Below are 17112 nucleotides of genomic sequence, written 5' to 3'. Positions count from 1 at the left end.
GAACCTGGCATAATATGGGTATTCCCTGATACTTGATTTTTAGTTGAGTTTTGTAGTAAGCCTTTAAGATAGGAAGTATCTTCCTGGATGTGAGGCAGAGAGCAGAAAAATAATAAAGTGATTGTTATATTTAATTATATCAAAAGGATACAAAACTGTCGCTTTGCTAAATTGTTTTTACACACCCTTTGCTTATTTGTAAGAATGGCACATATCGTTTTATTAATGAAAAGAAAATTCAATAAACAATTTTAACATAAAACAATATCTATTGAGAACTTATATGAAAATTTTAGCAATATGCTGTCACCAATTTCCTCACCAGCAAAATGGAGATAAATAATACCATCTTCCTTATGGGTTGCTGTGAAAATACTCAAGAGTAATGTACGTAAAATGTTTATCACCATGTCGGTGGGAAAGTGATGCCCCATTCATTTTTCCACCGGGATGATGACAGCTTTTTTTATGCTTGAAGTCTGTAGTTTTCAAAATATGTTCTACTGTTGTAAAGTGAATCCTTTTTACAAACTCTTTGTAGAGTTAGATGATCCCTTTGGAATACAAATTCAGGCTCCTGTGTGTGTGTGTCTATACGCACATCTCTCAAATAATACTTCAAGCCTTATAATGAAAAGCTACCTTCCCCACTCTTGACTCTGGTTCCAAAAACAACTTCAATTTTCTGGTTGAAAATCTATATTTCTAAATTAGCTACTCATACAGCATTTTCATTTTTCAGCTTTTGACTATTTATACTTACTTTCTTCTCTGAAACAATCAGCATGAAGAGTTCTTACATATGTGAAAAACATAATTCCCCTTGCCCAATATAACAATTTAATGAATTAGGATAAATCAAAATTCAATGTCTACTGTTTTATGAAATAAGTGTTTACCATTTTATAGCATATGAATCTTATCCAGAGATGTGCTACGTCAGATATTATGAATACATTTTCTGTCTCACTTTTTCCTTTCACCTTTTATATGGGAAATTTCTCTTGTTTCTTTGTTGTCTTCCTCTGGATTCATCACTGGTTCATCTCCTTCCACCGGAAATTTAAATCTCTTTCCAGTAACTTCTGACGCATGAGACAATTCATGGGCTTCAGGTTTTGCTTGGGGACATCCTCTTGGGCTTCAACATATACACAGGCCCACATATGCACAGTATGTCTGGAAGGATAGAGGAGAAAAGGATGTTTATCTCTGTGCAAAAGGACTGGGAGACAGAGGTAGAGTGAGAATATTTTACTGACTTTGCACCACTCTTTGAAGTTTTCCTATATGTGTATCTAGGACGTAGTGGCCTCTCTGCCACCAGTTTTTAAAATTAAAATAGCGTTATATCGTGATCTCCTGGTTTGGGACAGCAAGGTGTAGAGAAATGTGAATATATGATCCAATATTTTAACGAAATTAAGTAAAGCAAACCCGCACAAAATATTTATAATTTAAAATATGGGCACATCATTCTATGAGTCTGTGTAAAGGTGGGGAAAGGAATGAAGAAAAGCTGTTCAACATGCAGCTACCTGTACAGTCTAGGGGTCCACGGAAAGCTCTGCCTCCAGCCCTGCCCCTGGAGCTCATTTCCTCCCCCTGTGAAGTCCACCTGACTTATTCCAGCCACACCCCCGCCTCTTCCCACCCCTGGAACTGGTCTCCGCCCACAACCTTCAGGCCTGGCTCCGCCCACAGCCTGGTCCCCGCACACAGCCCCGCCCCTAGACCTGGTCCTGTCCCTGTTGCTGACCCAGCTCGCTGCCCGCCCTAGCACTCACTCTAGAAACTAGACACCTCCCTCAAGGTTGGGGTGCGCGGCCCCGTCCCGCCCCGCACACCGCCTCGACCCAGAGCCCCCAAACGGCCGTCGTCCCCGAACTTCCGTCCTCCCCGAACGCCCGCCCGAGACCAGAAGTGGAGGCGCGGGCGGCGTCGTGGATGGAGCCAGGGGCTTGGCGGTGTGTTCTGTCTTCTAGGCGCGGATGGGATTCTCGTGGACGTTTGCCCTCAGGGACGGGCCTCATTGAGCGGCGGACTGTCCTGGCTTGGGTCGGGGTCCAGGGAGGCGCCTGGGCCGCGGGCAGCCGCGTCAGGGCCCGGCGTCTCTCTGTCTCCCCACAGCTACATTTCCCCCGGGCTGTTCGCTCAGGGCCCCCGAGGCTGCTGTTCCTCCTGGGTCCGGGCGCCGCTGTCCCCTCCTCAGAGTCCCCGTCACCGTCCTCCCTGTGATTTTGTCCCCAGGGGGCTTATCCGCGTCTGCAGGAGGTGTTCGGGTTGTTATAAATGGGGGCGCTCCTGGCGTCTAGAGGAGGAGGCAGGGATGCTGCTCAGCATCCTCCAGGGCCCAGGACGGCCCGACACAGAATTGCCCAGTCCCAGATGTCAGTGGTGCCGAGGTTGGGAAACCTGCTTCAGGGCCTGAAAATCTCCGGAGCCCTGAATGAAGTGTGGAAATTGTTGACAATTCAGCGAGTCACTTACAGGGTCTCTAAATGACAAACTTATTTAAAGGGTCCATAATCACCAAAACATCTCTGTCCAGCCAAGTGAGTTGAGTGACTCAAGTGCACACAGCACGAAGCTACTTTCTCCCATCTCGGGGAGCAGCAGGTGGCTGGATAGGAATCGGGAAAATCCAGTCACAGCCAACAGTTACAGTTAAATCAGTAAATACAAAAAAAGAAGAGTGAATGGGGTGGCCTTTCCATCCAACACCCTATAAAAGGCCTCAAAAACTTGTTTGCCCTTTTTTTTCCCCCCTCAGACACGAAAAGCATCCGTGGAGCTCAAGTTTGAGGTGAAACCGGGCTCAGGGTCCACCTGTCCTCGCTGATCCATGGATTTCTGTGTGACCAGGTGAGTACCCTGTGGACCTGGTACCAAGAGGTTCCGGCAGCCTCCACTGTGCAGAAGACCTGCCAGTGGGGTATCCTGGGCTCGGGTTGTCACCACATGGACTCACTGAGAGTGAAGGTATCTTGAGAAAAATTATTGATGTTTGATGGATTATATTCAAGGGAAAGATGGTAAACTGTGTGTGGTTCTGTGTGGTAAATATTTCAGTAAGTAGAGTTATATGCAAATAAGAACATATGAAAGAAACGTAAATAACTGCAAATGTGGATTATAGTAGAAAATATAGATTTACTTGCATTGCATAATACTCAAAAGTCAGGATTTATATATATTATAAACACAAAAATGTTTTGCGTGTGTATGTAGTATTAGAAGACATCCCATGAAATATTAGCAGGGATACTCAGCAACATTCCTCAGAACCATTCACTTTGACTTCTAAAATCCTGTAAATCCTCCACAAAAATTTGAAATAGAGGAACATTCAGGGAAAAAGATAATTTGAACTTCTTTGTATTAATAAAAAATTTAAAAATTTTTAAATACAGATACATTTTTAAATACAGATACATCTGTATTTTAAATACAGATACATTTTGAGCATTTATTTCTTTATGACATTTCAAATCATTTGGAGGAATACCAAGGAACACTGTAGATTGAAGGGAAGGGCAATAGTCTCCAAAAAGACTGTCCTCACCACCTTGCCTTCTAAAGGGAATTAACTTTGTTTCTTGAAACTTTTCTAAAATAATGGTCTGGTGATTCACGTTGCAGAGAATCTTGTTAAGTAATTTTGTATTTAGTTGTTGGCTTCTACTAATTTTGTGTGTGTGTGCCTTTTTCATTCTAGCTTTCTTGTGACGATCTTGAGGGGAATTTGTGCTTGTCATGCAATAGCTAGTCTCTGAGTGTATAATTTATGGTGACCAACCATCCTCATTTATTCAGGACAGAGGGTTTTTCAAGGACACAGGACGTTTAGTCTTCAAACCAGGGCAGTCCTAGACAAACCGGGATGGTTCCTCATCTCATGAGCCAGGCACTGGGCCACATGCATGGTGACCTGGAGAACCAGAGAGACCTTGTCCCACCTCCATGGAATTTATATTGTATTTGGGAATTTGGATTTTAGACAGTTAATGATGAGAGTGATGTGAGAGTTTGGCACAAGGGGACTCAACTTGAGGGGGCAGGGAAGGCCTCTTGAGAAGGACTGATATTTAGCTTGAGAGCTAGAGTTGGGACTGGATTTAGCTAGTTGGAGGGTTAGACTGGAGTGAGTGTGTGGGAGTGTGTTCAAGAAAGTGTTTCAGGCAGAGGGACCCGCATGAGGAGACACTGAAGCAGAGAGCGTGGTGTGTCCATGAACTGAGAAGAGGGATGGCTGAGCTGAGTCAACACAGGGGGAGAGGTGTGAGCCAGACCAGCGAGGGGGACAGGCTGGACCAGGTCAGGAGTGACTTGGGACTCTGTTCTAAGACCAGTGGGAAGACTCTGGAGAGATGCGAGTAGAAGGATGATGTAATTAGTGTTTGGTCTAAACACGGGGGTTAAAATGGACTTCATCGTTAAGAATGAAGACTTAAGAGGCAAGATGGGAGGTGCTGGGAATAAGATTAGGAATAAGATGATTGTTCCCTACGCCTGGCTGATGGCTGTGGAGCAAGAAATAAGTAAAAGAAAAGACCTTGGAGTGTAGAACCGAGAGAATGTAACGGTACTTTCTTGCCTGCATGTGTCAGATGGCACAGGGCACTGACTGTGCTCCTCGCTGCTGTCCGAACAGACCTGCAGGTGCCCCCTCGCACAGATCTGTGTGTTCACCCCTCTTTGCCACTCACATGCCCCCCTCCACATCCTAAAGGAAGTCAGGCCTTACTTGTGAGGGTGTTGTCTCACACGGGAGACACCTAGGAGAACCCCTGCAAACATCAGAGCAGCCCCTTCAGCATCTCCCTCAGCCTCCTCCCTTCCCCTCTCTCGCCTTCCGCACCCAGAAGGCCCCCTGCTCAGTATTCCACATCCCTATGTTCTTACTCCCCCAGGCTTGAGAAGGGTGGGGCAGTCACTGGGGTGGACATCATCTGCACCTTCCACTCTGACCCCCGCAGTTCCCGGGCTGGACAGAGAGTGACTCTACTGGGAGTTGAGCCATGAGACCCAAGGCGTCTCCCACCTGGGCTCCTTCACTCTGGACGGGGACAGCCTCTACATCAGTGGTGAGGGGCTGTGCTACAGCCATGCTGTCTCTCCCAGTCGGAGTTCTGTGTTACCTCCTTTGCTCTAAAGTGAGCTATGATCCATCTCTCTATCCACCCGGTCTGGGTTCAGACTTCTCATCACTGTGTGATCACAGGGTCCAGCCACCTTCCATCTCGTTGCCTCACCCTTGAACAACTCTCCCCTCTTCCCCTCTGCTTTCCTCTCTGCTTTTCCCACAAAGGTCCCTACATCCTCCCTCTCCTTAATCCTTTATGTTCACCCCAACTCTTGCTCAGCTCGTCTTGCCTTCTCTCCACAGGTTACACCTATGGAGCCCTGGCCCCAACTACAACCAGTGAGTATTTCTGGCCCTGATCTCCTGGGTCCCGTCCGCATTTGGGGTTGAGGAGCACATGTTCTCCTACACCTGCTGTCCTTGGTGAGGGAAGGATATGGAAGGGCCCTAATTCATCCCTTCTCTCCCTCCCGGGTTCTGGTGGAGAGTCCCAGCCCAGGGTGAGAAAGCCTTAGACACAGACATGTTCTCCACACATTCTGACCCCACGTGTTTACACTTTAATTCTGCTAAAACGACGCCCTTGGTCCTCCTTTTCCACGTATCCCATCCGTCTGTCCAGTTTTCTGCCCGTCCATCTGTCTCTCCTCCGAGTTCAGTCTCTCTTGTTCACCTATCTATCTCTCTTGGGCTCCTCTCATCCACAGGCTTGCTCATCCCTCTACTCACACAGTCACCCGTCCCCTCACCCTCATTTATGCTTCATCTGTGAATGGTGGTCCTGGGACAGCCACTGCTGGAGCCCGGGTGAACTTGGGGGCTCCTCCCACTCTATCCCTCCCTGAAGAGAGCCCTCGCCACAGCTCCCGAGCCAGCCACCACGTGCCTGCATACTGGATCATCACCTGTGCTACCAGAAGCCACCACAGGTATCGGGGGCCCCTTTTCCTTCCCAAGAGAAGTTCTCCGGCCCCAATCCTCCACCAGCCAGTTGTGATGCAGGAGCTGGGAAGCCAGGGTGTGAAATTCTGGTTTGAGGGCAATCATGCTGATCACAAAGATTATACCAACGATTCAGTCTAAGGCCAGCCCTCAGAGAGTCCCTAGTCTTGTGAAATTAACACACCATTATAATACAATGTGGGATGTTTCGGGGAGAGGCAGCTGGCATAATTTGGAGGGGAAGAGCTTGCTAGAGAAAGTTTCACCAGAATGGAGTCTTTAAGAATGAATAGGAGGGACTCTGGCAAATAGAGGATGAAGGGTTTTCCTGGCAGAGACGATACCATGAGCAAAGGCTCCAGCCAGAAACAACATGCCGTAAGGGGAGAATAGAAACGAATTTGGGTTGCATGAAGCATGAAGTTTAAACCGCAGTAGATGGATGAAATGATACTGAAAGGTCAGCAGGAGCCAGATTGAGTAGAGCCTTGAGTGCCAGGTCAATAAGGTTGAACTAAACACTGAAGGCCATAGGGAGTCACTGGTGGTACTAGAGCAGTGGTGGCCCTAGTGAGGTATTCATTTCAGAAAGATTGTTCTAGTTGTCCATGTAGAACATCCTTTTGAGAGAGCATCCAGTGAGCCTGCTGGGGTGTTGGTCCGGGTGAAAGAAGTTAAGACCTGAGCTGGGAAAGAGATGGAGTATATGTGAGGACCAGTGTGCAAGGTGAATGGGTGTTACTTGGAGGGAAGAGGAGCTGAGCAGATATGCTGGTTCTGACTTGGGTGACGACACGGGTGGGTGGTGGTGCCACCTTGAGAGAAGTTGACAGATGATAATGTGTGCAGGACTATTGTCTGGTCTCAGGCCAGCTCTCAGAGATGGCCATCGCTCTCCCTCTTGTCTTGCAGCTTTGGGGCACAACCTGAAGACCCTCACAGTCACCTTCCCCATCTCCACCCTCTGGTATTATTCAGACAGGAGCAATGGCTCAGCCACGTTCAACTCCATTGAGAGGGTCCTGCAGAGCCTGGTGAGACCCTGGTCCCAGCAGCTCCTGCTGGGTTAAATCCCACTGAACCCCTCCCCTAACCCCCCTCCCTCATGCTCCTCCTCCTCCTCCTTCCTCCCCAGCTGGATCCTTGTTCAAGAGGAGCATCCTGGGTTCCTTCTACTCGAGTTGCAGACTGGTCTCACTCAGGTGAGACCCTCCCCTCAGCATTTGCCCCCTAATGACCACTGTTGTGACCACCCCTCTTTGTCTCCCCACTGTCCTCCCATTTCTTTCTTCCAGTTCTGGTCCCCACCCCCAGAGGTTTCAGGACCTCTCTCTAGAGTCCCCACATCCCTCTCTCCCCAGGCCTGAGAAGGATGGGGCAGCCACCAGTGTGACACCGTCTGCACCCACCACCCTGACCCCGTGGGCCACCATGCCTCTGTGCTGGGAGCGGAGAGTCTCCACCTATCTGCTCTTCCTCTCGGTGGCTTCAGGCTCTGCATCCCAGAGTTTATCCGTCCAGAGAGAGCACCAGCTACATTTCCGCATCATCGTCGGGAACCTCAGCAACCTGAAGCCCAGATCCTCGGAGTACACTGCCCTGCCGAGAGACACCCAGGACCAGGTGGGGTCTCCCCTCTCCCGTCTCCCCTTGCCCTGAGGGCGGCATCATTCCTCTGCCTGACTTACATCAGTTATGTGATTGTTTCACCCACCCGTTCACTTTCCCTGCATGTCTGGCTTCTCTCAGTGTCCAGAGGTGATGTCCTAGCTGCCATCCCCATTTCTCACATGGGTAAACTGAAGCTCAGAAAGGGGAGTATTGTGCCTAGGGTCACACAGTGAGTAAGGGGTAGAGCCAGGATTTGAATTCAGGTCTCACTTGCCCCAAGGTCTGTGATCTTTCACTGGCTCCAGTGGCGCCCTGCATCCCCAGGAGACCTCCATCTCACCCACTCTCCCTCGCGTTTGTTCTAGGTCACCAAGCTCTACATGGGCAGCCAGATGTGAGACATATTCCACTCCTGCCTGGTCACCGACTTGATGTAGATTGAGGAGATTGGAAGCATTGGCTGAGCTGCTGGCTGATGACTCTGAGCTCAAGTGAAACATCCTTGATCTGGATGTCACCGACATGGTGCCCATTCTGCCCCACATCCCTGTCAGCTAATCCTACCATCTCCTTCCATAAGTTTTTGGGGAATGAGAAAAGCATTAACATTTGGGGCCACCAACCTCCAGCATCCTCCTCCTCTTCCTCTTCTGGAGACTTTCAACAAATATCAGCAGTCTAACTGTGTTCTCCAGTAGTGGAGCCACTAAGCACATGGGGCAATTTAAATTTTTTATACACCTATAACGATATGGTTCACATATTGTGTGTGGGGAGGAGTGTATTTTTTAGATTTTTCTATATAGAATATCTTCTTCTCTGCAAAACAAATAGTTTTACCTCTTCCCTTCCAATCTGAGTTTCTTTTATTCCTTTTTCTTGCCTATTTGCCCTCATTAGAACCTCTAGTACCTGTGATTAACATATGAGATAAGGCAAGACATCATTGTCTTGTCCCTGGTCTTAGGGGGAAATTTTCAGTGTTTCACCATTGAATATTGTGTTAGCCGTGGGTTTTTCATCGATGCTGTTTATAGGTTGAGAAAGTTTTCTTCTATTCCTAATTAGTTGAGTGTTTACTTTTTTTGACATGAAGGGCATTGTATTTTGTCAAATTCTTTTCTGTATATGTGGTTGAGATTGCGTGTTATTGGCCTTTATTCTATTAATTACATAATCAAGTTTTCAGATATTAAGCCAACCCTTCAACTAGAGGTGAGAGATTAAGATGTTCTCAAGTCTTTCCCAGGCATGCCACAGCCCTGAGCCCTTGTGGCCTTCTAGATGCCCGCAAATACACTGCAGCTTTTCAAAGGCCCCTGTGGACATCTCATTCTCCCAATTTTTCTTCTAAGATTTGTCTCACCTCTTGCCTGCCTCAGCTGGTATCACTCCCTCAGGCAACTACAACAGAAAACAATTAGCCCTGATTGTTTTTAGCAAGTGCCCTGGGGTCGGACTTTCCTCCCTGGGCAAGCTCTGAGTCAAGTAACTACAAGCCCTGAACATGGGGCTTTTTCAGGGAGCTGCCAGGCAGGTCAGCTAGTGACGGTTCGGTGGGGATGGGTCTTTTCAGAGCTCCAAACCCATTATGGCTGCTTGGCTGCTGGTTGTCTCAGCCACTATAGTTCTGAGAATGACAGTTTTCAAAGTTATGGGGGATATTGTAAGAGCAGGATGGGATAGTGCAAGTTATAGTGCCACAAAGTTGGCTCCCTTTATCAAGATTCCACCATGTTTCTTCACTAAACCCTCCTCAGATTCTTACAAGCCGTTGATTAATTTCTAGACTTCTGAAAAGTTGATTTTGACAATTTTTACCAGTGTTCTCATTGTTTTTATGCATTTGCAGAAGTCCTTACTCCAAAGTTTCAGAAATGTTCTCCCTGTGGTTATTTATTTATAAATTAATTACTTTAAATGAAATTATGTGAGAAATTCTGTTCCTCACTCACACACACTAGCCACATTTTAAGTGCTTGATAACAACATGAGGCTAATAATGAGTGTATATGGTATTGCAGACAAATGTTTACATTATTGCAGAAAGTTCTCTTGGACAAGACCCTGAAGCAGGGAATCTAAAATCAGGGTAGAATTCCAGACACACTTTTTCATCCCTTGTGCCCTTCCAGGTCTGTCCCCCACAGTAACCACAATGGAGCAGACTCCCTCTGTACCTTGCCACCTTGGCACAGAGACTGGACAGTGTTGCCATCCATGAGGAATTCCTGTGGCTGACCCAGAATGGACCCAGCTGCAGAACTTGACCCTGGACAGGAAGAGTATCCTTGGGGATGATACGGCTCCCTGGTCATTGGGAAAGAAAGTGAGGCCTTTCTGGGGACACTGGATGCCTGGGGCTTAGACAGCATTGAACTTTATCAGGCTGAGAGGAGGTGGCATAGTCCCCCAGTGTTTACCCACCATTGAGATTTTTTATACACCTATAAGTTGTATAAAAGGAAAAGGAAACCCCTGTAATATAGGAGGCCCTCACCTTCTCCTAGACAGGTCTGTGACCTAAAGCTAGTCACCTCCCCTCTCTGGACTTTTGTTTCCTTATCTCTGCACTGACAGCAACTGGGCCAGATGGTCAGTGAGGGCCTCTAGCTGTGTGTGAAGCAGAGTCACAGGTTTGAGTTTGGAGGTAGTTTCTGATCCACAGGCTATAGTTTGCCAAGTCCCGCTCTAGATGATCACCAATGCGCTAGACCTTTCTGCAGTGGTGGAAAGTTCTATATCTGTGCTCTCCAGTGCACAGCTGCATGTGGCTGTTGAGTACTCGAAAGATGGTATTGTGACTGGTCTTTATTGTTACTGATTTTTAATGTTACTGAGGTACTAGAATTTTTATTTTATTTAACTAAAATTAATTTTAATTCAAAATATACTTGTAGCTGCTCCATATCAGACAGCACACCTCTAAGAGTTTGTCTGGGTAGAGGTACATGTAGGGGGACATGCACCCCTCCCCCATGCCCACTGGGTGCTGTGTGTCCTACCCTCCTGGAGTTTATCTTGTAGCTGGGAATAACAAGAATAGAGATTTGAAACTTCTCAATTATTTGATGTGAACAAACTCATACTTGCAGGCGGAAATCAGGGAAGACTTCCTGCAGGAAATTACATTGTAGGTTAATCCTAGAAAATGAATATTAAGCAAATAGATGAAGGAGAAGGGATTGATGTGTTTCTAGGCACGGAAGAACACTTTTGAGTTGGATTTTACAAATTTAGAGAGAGCCCATAGGCTTGCCAACTGTGATGACCCATTCTGCCCCCGGCTGTAATAAGAAAGCCCAGCCCAAATTCAGTCCTCTGTGCCCAGAGGTATGAATTTGGTTTAATTTATTACACTTTTGTTCTGTGATAATGGTCTTGTATTTTGTAGCAAAGTATGCTCACTTTTTAGAGATGGAAACTAAAATGGGGTGAAACATGATGATTTCTACTTAACTTTAATAATTCATTGAAAACATGGGATGAAACAAGGGTGGCAAGTGTTAATAATTTATACACTGATGCAATATTGTTTTAATTAGATAGAATATACATTGTTAATCTAGATGATGGATGTTTATGAGACTGTTCCCTTTATTTTCTTGTGTCTAAAATGTTTTATTAAAAAGAGTGAAACACACTCACATGCATTCTCCATTTCATTCACTTCCATAGTATTCTCCCAACAGAGATGATGCCCTGACTGAGAAGCCTGGTAAACCTGCAGGAAGCCCCAACCCATGGTAGGGGGCGAGTATCTTGATGCTGTGCCTCATCTAAGAGAACCATGCACACAGGCTCTTGGATGATGAGGAAAGTTGGCCAACCATTGTCAAGGAGGGTTGAGGCACAGTGGGGTAACCAGGAGCCCTGGGGCAATGACAGGACGTGGCTCACCCCACCACATGTCTCCCCAGACCTCCCTTTCTGGGCCCTCATCCTTATCTGCTTGGCGGGACTCCTGGTGCTCAACACAGGCCTGATCTGCTCTGTCTTGGTAAGACATGACGTGTTGCTTGTCTTCTTACTATTGTGTTGTAAGAGCTCTTTATATATGATAAATACATGTCCATTTCTAGGGATATGTTTTGCAGATGTTTTCTCAGTCTGTGCATGGCTTGCCTTCTCCTCCTCCACATGAGTCATTGGGGAAATGTAAGTGACAGTCATCATGAGATTCCACCACACTTAAGAGTGGCTAAAATTAAAAAGACTGACTATAGCAAGTGTTGTTGAAGATGTCAAGTCACTGAAACTCTCATCGAGTGCTGGTCAAAAATAGCTTGGATGCGTCTTTAATAATTACATACGTCTACCCAGCCATTCCTCTCCTAGGAATCCATCTAAGGGAAATAAACACATATTTCTATACACAGACTTCTACACACATGTTGATAACAACCTATTTATAGTAGATAAAAATGGAAAACAACCCAAATGTCCATCTACTTGTGAACGGATACACAAAGTGTGGTATATCCCCACAGTGGGATACTACTCAACAATAAAGAGGAATGAATTATTTTTTTTCTTTTTTAATTATTCTATTGAAATTATAAAGGATTTTAACATGGTGTAATTTCGGGTGTTCATTATTATTTGTGAATTTCTGTATAGACTGCATCGTGCTTACCAGCGGTAGTCTAACTTTTATCCATCACCATGCATATGTGCCCCTTTAACTCTCTCACTCAACACCCAGCCCCCTTCCCCTCTGGTAACCACTAATCTGTTCTCTTTATCCCTGTGTATGTTTATCTAGGAGTGAAATAATGCTATTTGTCTTTGTCTGGCTTATCTCGCTTATCATCATACCCTCAAGGTCCATCCAGGTTGTTGCAAACAGGACGATCTTGTCTCTTTTTTCTGGCTGAGTTGTGTTCCATTGTATATAATACATACCACATCTTCTTTATCTGTTCATCTGTAGCAGTGTACTTGGATTGCTTCCATGTCTTGGTTATTGTGAATAATGCCGCAGTGAACACAGGGGTGCATAAATCTCTTTGAATTGTTGATTTCAGTTTCTTTGGATAAATACCCAGTAGTGGGATAGCTGGAAGGTATGGTATTTCTATTTTTAATTTTTTGAGAAATCTCCATACTGTTTTCCCTGGTGGCTGCACCAGTTTGCATTCCCACCAGCAGTGTGTGAGGATGACATTTTCTCCTTATCCTCTCCAACATTTGTTATTTTTTCTCTTGGGAGTTATAGCCTTTCTGACAGGTGTAAGGTGATCTCTCATTGTAGTTTTGATTTGAATATCCCTAATAGTTAGTGATGTTATACATCTTTTCATGTGCCTGTTGGGCTTCTGTATATCTTCTTTGGAAAAATGTCTGTTCATATCCTCTGCTGATTTTTAGATTAGATTATCTGCTTTTTGTTGTTGGGTTGTATGAGTTGTTTATATATTTTTGAGATTAACACCTTGTCAGATATATGATTTACAAATATTTTCTCCCAGTTGGTGGATTGTCTTTTCGTTTTTTGTTTTTTGTTTTTGTGAGGAAGAGCAGCACTGTGTTAACATCTGTGCTAATCCTTCTCTTTTTTTCTGAGGAAGACCGGCTCTGAGCTAACATCTATTGCCAATCCTCCTCCTTTTTTTTTTCCCCAAAGTCCCTGTGGATAGTTGTATGTCATAGTTGCACATCCTTCTAGTTGCTGTATGGGGGACACGGCCTCAGCATGGCCAGACAAGAGGTGCGTCTGTGAGCGTCCGGGATCCGAACATAGGCTGCCAGTAAAGGTTCTTGTGCACTTAACCACTTAGCCACGTGGGCCGCCAGTAGATGTTCGTGTGCACTTAACCACTTAGCCACGTGGCCAGCCCTGTCTTTTCATTTTGTTCATCGTTTCCTTTGCCTTGCAGAAGCCGTTTAGTCTCATGTAGTCCCATTTATATATTTTTTCTTTTCTTTCTCTTGCCTGAGTAGACATGGTATTGGAAAAGATGCTGCTAAGACCGATGTCAAAGACTGCACTGCGTATATTTTCTTCTAGGAGTTTTATGGTATCAAGTGTTAGAGTCAAGTCTTTTATCCATTTCAAGTTAATTTTTGTGTATGGTGGACGATAATGATGTACTTTCATTCTTTTCATGTGGCTGTCCAGTTTTCCCAACAGCATTTATTGAAGAGACATTCCTTTCTCCATTGTATGATCTTGGCTCCTATGTCAGAGATTAACTGATCACAGATGTGTGGTTTTCTTTCTGGGCTTTCAGTTCTGTTCCATTGATCTATGAGTCTGCTTTTGTGCCAACACCATGCCATTTTGATTACTGTAGCTATGTAATATATTTTCAAGTTAGGATTGTGATGCCTCTTGCTTTGTTCTTTCTTCTCAGGATTGCTTTGCCTGTTCAAGGTCTTTTGTTATTCTGTATACATTTTAGGATTCTGTGTTCTATTTCTATGAAGAATGTCATTGGGATTCTGATGGGGATTGCATTGAATCTGTAGATTACTTTAGGTAATATGGACATTTTAACTGTGTTTATTCTTCCAATCCATGTGCATGGAATATCTTCCCATTACTTCAGGTCATCACTGATTTCTTGCAATAATGTCTTATAGTTTTCATTGTATAGGTCATTAACCTCTTTGGTTAAATTTATCCCTAGACACTTTTCTGTTTTTGTTGCAATTGTAAATGGGATTGTATTCTTGAGTTATCTTTCTGTTAGTTCATTATTAGAGTATAGAAATGCAACTGATTTTTGTAAGTTGATTTTGTACACTGCAACTTTGCTGTAGTTGTTGATTATTTCTAATAGTTTTCTGATGGATTCTTTAGGGTTTTCTATATTTACAATCATGTCATCTGCAAACAGCAAGAGTTTCATTTCTTCCTTTCCAAATTGGATTCCTTTTATTTCTTTTTCCAGCCTAATTGCTCTGGCCAAAACCTCCAGTACTATGTTGAATGGGAGTGGCGAGAGTGGGCACCTTTGTCTTCTTCTTGTTCTCAGAGTAATGGCTTTAAATTTTTCACCATTAAGTATGAAGTTAGCTGTGGGTTTGTGATATATGGCCTTTATTGTGTTGAGGTACGTTCCTTCTATACCCATTTTATTGAGAGTTTTTATCATAAATGGATGTTGCATCTTGTCAAATCCTTTCTCTGCATCTGTGGAGAGGATCATGTGATTTTTCTTCCTCATTTTGTTAATGTGGTGTATCACACTGATTCATTTGCGAATGTTGAACCATCCCTGCATCCCTGGTATATATTCCACTTGATCATGGTATATGATCCTTTTAATATATTGCTGTGTTCGATTTGCTGATATTTAGTTGAGGATTTTTGCATCTGTGTTCATCAGTGATACTGGCCTGTAATATTCCTTCTTTGTGCTATCCTTGCCTGCTTTTGCTGTCATGGTGATGTTAGCCTCATAGAATGAATTAGGAAGTGTTCCATCTTCTTCAACTGTTTGGAATAGTTTGAGAAGCATAGGTATTAATTCTTGTTTGAATATTTGGTAGAATTCTCCAGAGAAGACATCTGGTCCTGGACTTTTGTTATTAGGGAGGTTTTTGATGACCATTTCGTTCTCTTTACATGTGATTGGTCTGTTCATTTTCTCTATTTCTTCTTGATTGAGTTTTGGGAGGTTGTGTGAATCTAAGAATTTATCTATTTCTTTTAGGTTATCCAATTTGGTGGCATATAAGTTGTTCAGTGTATTCTCTTATTGTCCTTTGGATTTCTGTGGTATCTGTTGTAGTTTCTCCTCTTTCATTTCTAATTTTATGTCTTTCAGCCTTGTCTCTTTTTTTCTTAGTGAGTCTAGCTAAGGGTCTGTCAATTTTGTTTCAGTCTTCTCAAAGATCCAGCTCTTTGTTTCATTGATCCTTTCTACAGTTTTTTTAGTCTCTATTTCATTTATTTCTGCTCTAATTTTTATTATTTCCCTCATTCTGCTGAATTGAGGCTTCATTTATTCTTCATTTTCTGATTCTATTAGGTGTAGTTTAAGGTTACTTATTTGGTATTTTTCTTGTTTGTTGAGATGTGCTTGTATTGCTATGAATTTCCTTCTTAGAACTGCTTTTGCTGCATCCCATAAGAGTTGTTTTGTTGTCTTTTTCGTTTGTCTTCAGGTATTTTTTGATTTCTCCTTTGATTTGTTCATTGATCCAATGGTTCTTCAGTCGTGTGTTCTTTAGTCTCCACATATTTGTGACTTCACCATCTTTTTTCTTGTAGTTGATTTCAAGTGTCATAGCATTGTGGTCAGAAAAGAAGCTTGATATGATTTCAATCTTAAATTTATTCAGGCTTGCCTTGTTTCACAACATATGGTCTATCTTTGAGAATGTTCCATGTACACTTAGGAAGAATGTGTATTCTGTTGTTTTGGGAGGGTATGCTCTATATATATCGATTGAGTTCATCTCATCATATGTTACATTTAATTCCACTATTGACTTGTTGCCTTTCTCTGCATGATCTATCCATGGATGTTAGTGGGGTGTTCAAGTCCCCTGCTATTATTGTGTTGCTGTTAATTTCTCCCTTTGGATCTATTAAGGGTTGCTTTATATTCTTTTGTGCTGTTGTGTTAGGTGCATATATTTTTATAAGTGTTATGTCCTCTTGGTGAAAAGTCCCCTTTGTCATTATATACTGCCCCTCTTTGTCTGTCACAGTCTTTTTTATCTTGAAGTCTGCTTTGTCTGATATAAGTATGGCAACACCTACTTTCTTTTATTTTGCCATTTGATTGTAATATTTTCTCCCATCTCTTCATTCTGAGCCTGTTTGTTTCTAGAGCTGAGATGTGTTTCCTGGAGGCAGCATATTGTTGGCTCTTGTTTTCTAATCCACCCTACCACTCTGTGTCTTTTGATTGGAGAATTCAATCGATTTACATTTAGAGTGATTATTGATACTTGAGGGCTTAATCCCACCTAATCTATATTTTCATTTCTTCTCTTCCATTGTGTTTCTGACTACCATTTCACTTTGGGGTTTTTCATGGAGATTGTCTCTTTTTTTATGATCTATGGCTCTGCTCTGATGTTTTGTTTGCTGGTTACTGTGGGGTTTGTATGAAGAACTCATAGATGAGATAGTCCATCTTCTGATAGCCTCTTATCTCCATTAGCCTAAGCAGGTTCCATCCCTTTCCTCTTCTCCTTCTGAGTTGTTGTTGTCACAAGTTATTCATTTTTGTGTTGTGAGTTTGTGATTAAGTTGAAGTGTTTATAGTAACTTTTGATGCTTTCCTTCCCTTCTTCTTTTAAGTTATAATTAAGTATTTGCTACCCTGTTGTGAAACAGAGCCATAGCCTTCTGATTTTGTCTGTCTATTTATGTTTTTGCTCAAAGCTTTGTAGACATTTGCCTTCTTTTTATTTTGGGTATGAGGACGTTCTTGATCATTGCTTGTATGGGAGATCTAGTGGCGTTGAACTCCCTCAGCCTTTGTTTCTGTGGGAAAACTTTTATTTCTCCA

General features: G+C 43.7%; 1 long non-coding RNA gene across 2 annotated transcripts; it reads left to right on the top strand.

Moving 5' to 3' along the window:
• The first annotated feature begins 5802 nt into the window (after positions 1-5802).
• On the top strand, positions 5803-7530 carry LOC131402087 (uncharacterized). 2 transcript variants are annotated; one of them, XR_009218259.1, is made up of 3 exons: positions 5803-6015; positions 6941-7062; positions 7390-7530. It is a non-coding gene; the product is annotated as an uncharacterized LOC131402087 (long non-coding RNA). The 2 variants fall into 2 exon arrangements; XR_009218258.1 differs by lacking the exon at positions 7390-7530 and adding an exon at positions 7164-7195.
• The last annotated feature ends 9582 nt before the right edge of the window (positions 7531-17112 follow it).

Source organism: Diceros bicornis (assembly GCF_020826845.1).
Source record: "Diceros bicornis minor isolate mBicDic1 chromosome 30 unlocalized genomic scaffold, mDicBic1.mat.cur SUPER_30_unloc_1, whole genome shotgun sequence".
Lineage (NCBI taxonomy): Eukaryota > Metazoa > Chordata > Mammalia > Perissodactyla > Rhinocerotidae > Diceros > Diceros bicornis.
The sequence above is the reverse complement of the archived record's forward strand: the minus strand, read 5'-3'. Positions and strand labels throughout refer to the sequence as shown.